Source organism: Xenia sp. Carnegie-2017, unplaced genomic scaffold, assembly GCF_021976095.1.
Source record: "Xenia sp. Carnegie-2017 unplaced genomic scaffold, XeniaSp_v1 HiC_scaffold_1, whole genome shotgun sequence".
Lineage (NCBI taxonomy): Eukaryota > Metazoa > Cnidaria > Anthozoa > Malacalcyonacea > Xeniidae > Xenia > Xenia sp. Carnegie-2017.
The window spans coordinates 8,931,022-8,940,385 of record NW_025813402.1 but is presented as its reverse complement, the minus strand read 5'-3'; the positions used below and the strand labels follow the sequence as shown (position 1 = coordinate 8,940,385).

The window sequence follows — 9,364 nt, the reverse complement described above, 5'->3', positions numbered from 1 at the left end:
GCCTAGCTTAGACCTAGTTCATATACATCATACTACGACGCTATGAAACGTTTGTATCAACTCCCAAACCAATATTCAGTTGGTATAGGCGATATGATAGCACTCTTATATTTCGAAATTCGATTTTTAGTTGCACTAGAGGGGGATAGACCAAACTCTAGCGTAAATGCATGAGACAGTGAACTGTAGAATCAAGAGCTATCGTGAACAATTTCTTGAACACTGCAGTTGCTGAACACTTACATCAACACTGGTCCATTAGCAGAAAATAGTCGAATAAAATGTCTTATGATGAAAGAACATGAACAGTCAAAGTTTCCACGACTTCAAAAACTTCTGCGGATCTAACAGACTTAGCATTTAATATTCAAAAGCCTTACACAAATGGAGTACAAAACATCGAAGAACTTAACTTCAACTATTGAATCAGAAAAGGACAAAGATGGTGGGTTATTATTACATTCTGAAGTGAAAATGGAGAGTCTTACGTAGAAAATGTGATAGCGATAGTACCTATACTTATGAGTTAATGAAAATGAAAACTTTGCATAATTTAAGCAAGTGTAGAAGTGCAAATGAAAAAAGCATTCGAAAATTAACTTATTAAAGTACGACCCAACAGCATGTGGCTGTCCATCAACACAGTTTTAAAAAAACGAAAGTTTCCTGACGTGCTCATTCATGCTTCCCAAATATTATTCAAAATATCTGAATTTCTTTGACGATTTGGTTATAAGTTTATAGATGTTATTTCACATCATGCCGGCACCATCTTTTTACACATAAAACGGATTGCTTTGTTACATTCTTATTTCACCATCAATTTGTATGTGCAGTAGTAAACGCCAACTCAAGAGCAATTGTGAGTAAGGCGGGAGAAAGTTTCAACAGAGAGGGGCCTAGTGGCTAGTGATTTAGCAACATAACAGCAATTATGTTTCAGTCAAACAACTTCAATTTAACACAAATTGACCAATTTTTTTCACAAAAGGGCTTTTAGATAAATCCGAAATGAATTTCATTCGTATTGCGTCCTGTAGTGCGTTTACGTTATTTCAAAAAAAAAACTAAAAATTTTTAAATCCAAACATCGTTCACTGTGGTTTAAAATTGAAATTTAAATCTGAGATATTGCTGCCATTTTAAATTAATATTCGGCGTGTAAAAGCGACGGCGTTAACGATCGCCTCATAGTATACATACAGTAAGAACGACAGTTGAAAATTTCGAAGCATATGACCAATGTGACGTTCAGTACTTCTCTTGAAATTCATGGTTGCAGGAAAAAAATGAAACATGTACCGGTTTATTCAGTTTTAAAATTTATCATAACAAGCAGTTTCCATGGTTATATTGCTTGATTTTATACTGTTTTATACTGCGTGAGAAATTGTGGTGCAGTCTATTCCAGGAAACTTTTACAAAGCGTCAAAAGAGTAACAGTTGGCCTTCTTCCCTACTGAACGTGAGATAGCTATGAGTATTTATTTCTAATCATGTACATCTGGAGCGAGACGTCCTACATCTCCTAATCGTTTTATCTAATTCATTCATCGCAAACTATAGTTGCTTTCTCTCTGAGACCGATGGTTCGGTTAATTATGCTATCGAGTTACCAAGGGCTTGCCTCGATGTACATATCCCAAAGGACCATGACATAATACTGATCAATTTTACGAAATTTTGAAAGAGAAAAATTAGAGATAAAAAACAGTTAAAAATGGTGCATGCATATTCATCACTGCACGATATATGGGAACACAAATTGCATTCGCATGATTGTTAATTTTTCATCGGTCTACTTCCACCGTTCGATAAACGATGTTGCAATTTGACAACTATGCCACATCACCGGGCTATCACATAATGTCGTTACACGAATTCCTTCATAATGTGACAGCTGAAAGAAAGAACAGATGCGTTGCCCGATGAAGAGGGCAAAGTCCGTCGAAAGAATGATGTTCGAGTTCTTTGTTATCCTTTCCTCGTTTTTATTATGACTTCACTTTTCCAACCGTTCCCACATTTTTTTATAGACACTACGTAGCTACAGTTGGATGATCTATTCGAGTTTTTTTTTCATTGTAGAGGTAGTACAGACGAAGTGTAGTTCACTGTGTATCGATATTGATTGCGCAAAACCAATATTGAAAGGATGCTAGTGAACATAACTCTTTAACGCATTATATAGAAAGGAAAAGGTTTTGGAGATTGCAAAACTGTTGGTATAAAGGTGTTAGCACTTTTAAAATGTGTCAGCATTTTTTATCTTGGCATGCTGGTACCGGTTCGCTTCTCATTATGTTTCAACTCTTAGTATGTACGAGCTTAAGTACACATCAACTGTAGGGAAATAATTCGCCCATTAACTTTGAACGTAACAATCGATGTTCACCTGATCCTCGAAACCTGCATCACAGAATAATCATTATACAGAAGGGTCACTCTGGTGTACAACGCGTCCTCATGTTGGCCATTATTCCAGCAAGATGATTAGAATTTCTCACTTGTTTCCAACCATTAAAATTATATGAATACTTAATAATGAATTCAAGTATATTTTAACTTAAGAAATGACTTCGGGTCATTTTAAAGTTTTGGAAAAAGTCAAAAATTCTAATCATCTTGCTGGAATAATGGCGGCAAACATGAGGCACGACATGCGCGAGGACAAAAACATCAAAGGCTCCGACACGAGTGAACATTCTTATTCTGTGTCTACATTTTCCCACGCCTCTATGTGGTATAAGTAGAAGGAAACTTCATCACTGAACTACGCTGCAAAAACTAATGAAATTTATATGGTTTCACAGGCAAAAATAGCTAAACGCTTAAATCCGAATTTGCATTCTTGTTCTATAGAATAATACACAAAGTTTCACTCTCTTCTCAAACTCCATCTGAATTTCGCAGTCAGTCATTGTAATGGCTTAGGAGTAATTTTCATACGAGACACAAAGGCATGTCTACCACACTTCGCTATACTTTCACTTTAGTAATTTTTAACGTGAATGGAAAAATATATAATTACATGAAATAATATGCACAAATTCAGAGCTTTCAAATCCTCACAGTTTGACCGCTACTTCGAATCTTTATTGAACGGTTTGACCACGAAATTTTACGGTTTTCCAGATCTCAATTTCAACAAAAAGCACCGTGACTTAACTGCGTTATCACTGTTTCCATCAAAGATCTGTTATCGATCAAGTCCATCTTGTATAATTTGCAAAAATGCAGTGTCTTGTTTTATCTAGATGGACTTGCATGTATTCTTAAATGTTTTTAGTGGATGATATCGATAATGTGGGATTTTTTTAGGGGATAATATTGATAAAGTGGGATTTTCCATATACCTCTTGATTAGCTACATTAAGCATTATTAGCTGGTGGTAAATCCTGATTATGATAATCAAGTCAAATCACATAACTTCGTGTTCAATTTGAGAGGTGAAAAACGGAACGGAAAAATGGACAAAAGAAAGGAAAGTTGATTAATATATATAATCAGGCAAGCTCGATAACTTCAGCTTTTGCTCGGAAAATATTAGCTAAGAGTCGACTCTGGCCGTCCATTAAACGTCTAACTTAAGACGCCGCGAGAACAGCATGTTTTTTTTATACTCCTACAATGCAATTATCTTTTCGCTGCAAATACCTCATTCACTGGAAAAAACGATGAATATAAAAACACTTTTCTTAAGAAATGTATACAATAATTCGCCGATAAATAAATAATAGCTACCAAAAATTTGCATTGTTGGAAAAAAGTACGTGCCGGCGAAACGTTGCGAACGTGCACGAAAAAGTTGCATGAAATCTTTGAAATAGGAACATTTCAATTTTCAAACAAATGAGTGTGGTGAGTGAAAAAGTATTTGATAGCAGGCAAACCTGATCAGCTATGTACGTTAGATGTTTTCCATGAGAGGCGTCACACAAATTAAACAATGCTACAAACAAAAACAGTCAAGACTGATAAGAGGGCGAAAGTAATTTATCACAATAAATGCGAGGCGTGCAGCATGACACGATTGTTTGTAGTCGAAAGATATACCAGATATCGAAAAAAGGCAACCACATTTTTTTATTTACTATAAAACTTAGCTTGCTATGTTTACTAAGGCATATGCAGGCTGTCCCATAGTTTGACTTCGTAATAACTAGATGTTTGGCTTCACTATAACTCAATTTTTGCTGTATTACAGCTCAGTTCTTGGTTCAGTTGCGCGAAATCAGTTCTCCCGGTCAGGGCGAATGTTGAATGTATTCCTAGAGACTTTCCATACTTTGAGGCAACCAAGTCATTTTGAATTAGACCCGCTGACACGTTTCGTGAATGTATTTCGTCAAGATAGCCAAGCTCTCTCCCTCCCCCTCCCCCAAGTTGGCTAAGATTTTCTATACCTGCGTTTAAAGTAAGGCCAATGAGGTTGGCACATTTTTGATTGATGATTGGATGAACATGAGATATGTGTAAACCATTGAACTAAAATACATGGAACGCTACCTGAAGCAAATAATTGAAGCCAAATCTTACATCAGACACACGAGATTTTACCCCAGATACGCGTGTGTCGTGTTTCCAGATTCTATCGCGGAGTAATAATTGATTGACGCGTGTCTGGGGTAAAATCACGGCTTCAAAAAATTATTAGGGTTTTGTATTACAGGTAGCGTTCCATGTATTTTAGTTCAATGGTGTAAACAAAAGATGAAAAATGGCGACAGTACCAAACAAGATCTGTATCATTCGTTTTAATTATGCACACACAAAAAACTTAGATTTAACGTGTTTCAGGTGTACGCCAAGCCATGCATTACTTCAATGCTTTCATTGTTCATAACGAAAGATTAAATCTTCAGTTCTGAGAACAAGAAAAAACGCCCCATGCAATAAACGTCATTTTCTACTTCTCAAATTTATGCGATAATCCGTGGGTTTATTTTCTCGTCATTTTTCAAAATCTTACTTAATCTGATAACAGCAAACTTCGTTTTTTCAACGAAAATACGTCCATATTAGGTATCATGTGGAATGTGCAATTGATCAACCAAGCAGAAATCGTAACAGGCAATCGAAAATAAAATACTCTGGCGGTCAAAAAGAGCTGACCGCTCGTAAAAATCACCACAACCACTAAAAAAAAGCATGCAAAAAAGTTCGATAAGTAGCTTTATAGTCACAGGGTGAAATCTTTTAGCACATGCTGATATTGATTTATTAAGATTGTTTTGTAAAATAGCCTTGCCAGGCAGCCTTAAAGTGCGACAAGTGCACTAATAACATTTGCATGGCATGTGACACTTAGACCTTAATTTCTTTTAGAATCATCCTCCAGACAAATACTCTTAAATCACTTGGTTAAAGAAAGAACATGGCTTGCTTTTGTGTCTGTATAAACTGTTGGCTGGGATTCTTATGTTCACCTGTAAGAAGTATTTGCCTTTTGAGCTTGTAACTTGCAAGCATCAAGACTTGCCTCTGGACGACTTCCTTTTTCCAATAGAACCAATTTTTTTAGTGGAATGTTAATACCGTGCTCAACCTGCACCTTGTGCGATTTGACATGCTTATCTTTAAAATTATATAGTTGGCTGTCCAGCTCCGTCTTTCATTTTTTTTCATCAACCATGATGACATGGCTGTAGATTTAGTTCACTTACTTCGTCCCATAAACGATGCTTAAAAGGTCAACACTCTTTATACTGCGGTTGCATGACAAACGTCAAAGTTAAAAAAATTATCACCGACGGCTACTGTGGTTTACCCTGGTTCTAATCGGTTAATGCAAGCAGAATGTATCAAAGTAACATCACCATCAACTTGATCAGCTGTGTTCAATCGCCATTTCATATTTAAATGAAATAAACCGTGGCAAGTCTTTTCTCTTTACCTCATGAGAATAAATATTAGACAGGAAATTACGAGTATATAAAAATATATGAATGATATATAAAGTTGCAAGAAAGGAAGCTTGAAGTCAAAGAAGGAGAACAAGAGCAGAGCTGCCTTGTTATATTGAATGATCGAGAGTTTTCCTATCAACTCACGATCTCTATCACGTAAACCAATGAACTTTTCCAAACTTGATCACGAATAAGTATAGAGTACGGATTTCCCAAGATCCACAAGACAATCTTCCCTTCTTTCATTTGTAAAAACAAATTACGCCTAACAAAATTCCTACATTCTTTGATCCACTTCTTACTTTATTCACCTGCCTTCCAATGACTACACGATTAAATTCATTTACGTTTGTTAAGGAACTGCCTCATCACAATCTCGACTCCAACCACGTTGCCAAGACAAACTTTGACGTTGCCTCCTTATTTACTAACATTCCTCTAGACGAAAGCAATGATATAATATCCAACCATGTTTCTACCAATATTCGTCTCTTTTTATGACCTTAATGTATCTAAATTTGAAAAACTTCTCTAACTAGATGTTAAAATTTATGCTTTTTATTATTGGACGTTGCCAAATACCAACAAGACACCTGTTAGCAAATATTTTTTATCCTTTCACTAAAGAAACTGGTTGAACAATAACCATGACCAGCTGACAATTTAAAAAAATATAGTAAAAAACAAATTCCAAAAAAAACAAGACATCTTGAGATTACAAAATATGAATCAAAATATAACGAGAAGTGTAAATTTTCGACTTTATTTCAAAGTCATCCTCAGACAGAATGAGGATGAGAGAAATTTGATCTAATCCAGGAGAGTTCACGACAGCTTCAAACCAAACGCTGGACAAGTGGATTTAGCAACACACTTGGGCAGATTGAGCTATGCGGCAGAGAATGACATTTGACTGCCTCTCCCCCCTGCACTATCGTGCCCTCCAAAGACTGCACTCGGTGGGAATCCACAAACCTAGCTACAGAGGTCAGAGCCAGGTTCTATATTTTCTCAGGAATCGAATGCTATATAATTAATAGAGGCTCTCCAAAGAGCACCTCACTTTGAATGCCCACCATCTCAACCCCCTTACCATTTGATAAGGTCATACATACCGATGCCTCTCTTATGGATTGTGGAGCAAGGGCCAACAATATTTCAATAGGGGGTTACTGGAGGCCGGAGGAGTCACAGATTCAAACCATCTTCTGGAGGATTCGGTATTAGGGAAGATTCGGGACGGCAAGGCGACAGCACTGGTATTAGCACCCAAATGGCCCAATCGACCATGGTATCCACAACCTATTCAAATGCTGGTCTGCTCCCAATCAACAGATCACTACTATACTTCTTATTCGATCTTACCATTCACTTTTGGCGTCACTCGATCTGACAGTATCTGGGGATGTTTAGAAACAGCAGGCTTTTCGTCAGAGATCATTCAATTCCTCTTCTCTTCATGGAGTGAGTCAACGCAGAAGCGCTATGCAGGCCTACGAGAAGTTGTGGCTAGATTAGTGCACAGAGCATGGGTGGTGTCCCATTTCAGCGCCTGTAACAGCAGTACTTGCCTTCTTCGCTAGACTCTTGAACGATAAAGATCTGGAGTATCAAACAATTGCAGTGTATAAAGCTGCTATTTCACAGACCCATGACATAGTTGGCTGGGATACGCTAGGTAGGTTGCCAATCGTGTCTCGTTTCATGAGAAGGATTTTCAGGAAAAAAGCCTCAACCGAAGTAATGTTTCTGCTTCAATGTTGTTAACGAACACAGGAACCTCTCGAGAAAATCTCACTACAGATGCTTACACATAGAGTTGCTACGGTGGTTGCTCTCACTACGGCGGCAAGAGCCCATGAATTAGCAGCCATTGATCTTGATTTTTCCCTAATGAAGGAAGACGCTCGGGAGTTTTCAATCCCAGTACAAGTACAGATCTCCAGGCCATTCCTCCAAGAACTTCCTTGGGTGAAGAGGGCTTTAAAAGTTTATGTTCAGCGTACGGCCAAACTTCGGAAGGCCCGTCAGCTCTTGGCGTCATTCATTGCCCCAGAAGGTTCCGTCTCTAAGTTCCGTTGCATCATACAGGACACTCGACAAGACGTGCCTTCACATCCACTGCAGCTAAAGCTGGACTGTCATTGGATTTAATAATTGAAGCAGGAAATGGGAACTCTGCTAAGACATTTGAGAAACATTACTTTAAATGCCCGAATCTTTCAGCTTTTGTCAGGGCTGTCTTGAACAGTAACGAGAACTAATTGATATGTTTAGTTTTCTATGGCATAATTCTGTTAGTTTTAATTGGTATAATGTTCAAAATTTACAAATATAATATATATAGCTATTGATTCAGAAAAGTAGCTCACAAAATTCTGCACTAGTACTGCGAGTATCAGTTGAAGAAGGGGTGAGGGAGAAATGGAATTTTCCGGAAGGCTAGGAGCTTACCTGACGGGGAGATATAGTTCACCGAACTGCATCAACAACTGATATGAACAATACTATTCCCATCATATCTTAAGGACCAAACCTGACCAAGTAGTGTCCTAACGAAACTGGTCCTTCCCCACCCTGCTACTGGCACCTGAATTGGACCTCAGCGACGACAGTCAGTCAGTAAGAAGATCAGTTCTCGAAGGAGTTCGGAGAACTACATCTCACCGTCAGGTAACTTCCCAACCCTCCTGGGAAATACCCGTTCTTTATTGCCGTTCCACAGAAGTGCTTCTTTCCAGAGGCCTAGGGGAATTTTCAAGACTGATATTCCCACTTCATTCACACATGAAAACTTTTTATGCAAGCTAATTCATGATATTGTTGATAACAAAGTTATATCTCACCAACCCGGATTAGCATTCATTTCAATTAGGACATTCCACTAAAAAATACGTTTGATACCGAAAGTATCTTTAGTAAGTATAGACTGTGCTTCATGCGTTGAAACTTAGCAGTTGCCACATAAAGGGCGCATAAGCGATTTTTCAAACGACATTAGCGTGTAAAATATGTTTTAAAAGATTCTACGAAGAATTTACCAAAATGCATTTGTCTGAACAAAAATTATCACAAGTGCTCTTCAACACTTAATCATATACGTCAAGCCTGCGTGCGACATATACGTCCATACATAAGTCTATTAAAGAAAAATCAAGCGGCAGGTTTAGCGCTGTGCAAATACCGGAGGTTTCACCTCCGGCTCCGGTGCACATCACTAGGCAGGTTTCCATGCATTCGCGTTGTATATAAAGCTGGCCTCATTCAATTCACGCGTAATTACAAATTGGCAAAAGTTAGAGGCAGAAGTTTAGAGAATTGATGCATGTGGTAAGTCTTTAAAAAAATGAAGCATGCGTATATGTTTTGTGTGTCTTAACAAACAAACCACTACAATACAAGATGTTTCCTTTGCCTTGAAATTTTCGGTGCCAAGCATGTATTTTTTATATTT

General features: G+C 37.7%; 1 protein-coding gene across 1 annotated transcript in view; it reads right to left on the bottom strand.

Moving 5' to 3' along the window:
- Positions 1-9,364, bottom strand: part of LOC124441523 (oxidoreductase NAD-binding domain-containing protein 1-like) — a 29,535-nt gene that overhangs the window by 1,865 nt on the left and 18,306 nt on the right. The window lies entirely within an intron of this gene.